The sequence below is a fragment of the Asparagus officinalis genome, chromosome 10 (genome assembly GCF_001876935.1).
Source record: "Asparagus officinalis chromosome 10, Aspof.V1, whole genome shotgun sequence".
NCBI classification, from domain to species: Eukaryota; Viridiplantae; Streptophyta; class Magnoliopsida; order Asparagales; family Asparagaceae; genus Asparagus; species Asparagus officinalis.
Window position 1 is genome coordinate 7,555,196 of NC_033803.1, and position 1,164 is coordinate 7,556,359.

General features: G+C 37.1%; 1 long non-coding RNA gene across 18 annotated transcripts in view; it reads left to right on the forward strand.

Annotated features, from left to right (window-relative positions):
• The window catches only part of LOC109825224, a 31,766-nt gene that overhangs the window by 291 nt on the left and 30,311 nt on the right, over window positions 1-1,164 (forward strand). For 13 of the 18 annotated variants that reach the window (XR_002242922.1, XR_002242929.1, XR_002242924.1 and 10 more), the window contains exon 3: window positions 33-365. The exons of 1 other annotated variant lie outside the window; for it this stretch is intronic. This is a non-coding gene — a long non-coding RNA (uncharacterized LOC109825224). The remainder of the gene's footprint in view (window positions 1-32; window positions 366-1,164) is intronic. 4 more of the 18 variants (XR_002242926.1, XR_002242928.1, XR_002242931.1 and 1 more) reach the window with 4 other exon arrangements.

A 1,164-nucleotide genomic window follows, 5' to 3' on the forward strand; every position in this document is an offset into this window, starting at 1 on the left:
CAATTTCTAACTGAAATTGTGAAATTTGACAGCTTATTGTAGTCGAGTATCAACACATTTCATTAAGAAAAAAGGGGGAAACAAAGAGGATGTGATCATATTCTTGTAGCAGAAAACGGATTATTTTAACGCCGATTCTGACATGCACAGCAGGTTTTTTTTACATGCCTTTGTGAAAACATGTTTAGATCACTTTCGTCTTGTTTCATCACGGATTACAGCAGGTTATATGATGAATCTAGACCAGGCTTTTCTCTTGGAGGAATGGTTAGCGAAGCCACCGTGGAAACTGCTTTTTTCTTGGCGGGAGGAATGAAAAATCCCCTTGCCTACTTCATTAGGCGGTCTTGAAAAGAACTAGTGATGTAAGTGACCGCTAATTATAACTCATTACTGAAAAATTCTGAATCAAATCCAGGGGATGTGATAATATTCTCGTGGCAGAAAAGTGCGTCCTTGTTACTATAAATGGACAAATTTTCAAAACAGTCCTCTTTGGACTTTTATTCTAAAAAAAGACATGTTTTGAACTTATTTTCAAAAACCGACCTGGTTTCAGCCCTGGCGCTGAAACCAGGTCGGTTTTTGAAAATATTTTTTCGAAACTTCAAGGGAGTTCAGCTCCCGTGAAGTTTAGCAGATTTTTAACTAACTGCTAAAACTTCACGGGAGTTCAACTTCCGTGAAGTTTTATTGCTTAAAACAAAATTCACGGGAGTTCAACTCCCGTGAAGTTTGTTACACTGCAAAAACTCCACAGGAGTTCAACTCCCTTGGAGTTTCAATCAAATTTTCCAGAGAATCGCTCTCTGGAAAATTAACCCTGTAACTCTACGGGAGTGAACTCCCGTGGAGTTGCAGGTTTTACAAAACATGCACAGCAGCCTGTGCATGTTCTGTATATACGTAACATAACTCATATACGTTATATTTACCTGTTAACAATAATTGATCTCATATACACTGAATTACAATAATATATACATAATTCAGCCATGAATTAAACACGAATCAAACAATACTCACAAAGAGTACATATATAAACAGTAATTGATCCACAAAAGTATAGTATTTGAAAATTCATAAAAGTTACAAATTTTAACAAAATAAGCTCGCATATAACCCAAAATAGCTCCTCCCCCCTTCCCCGCCCCCTGCGTTCCT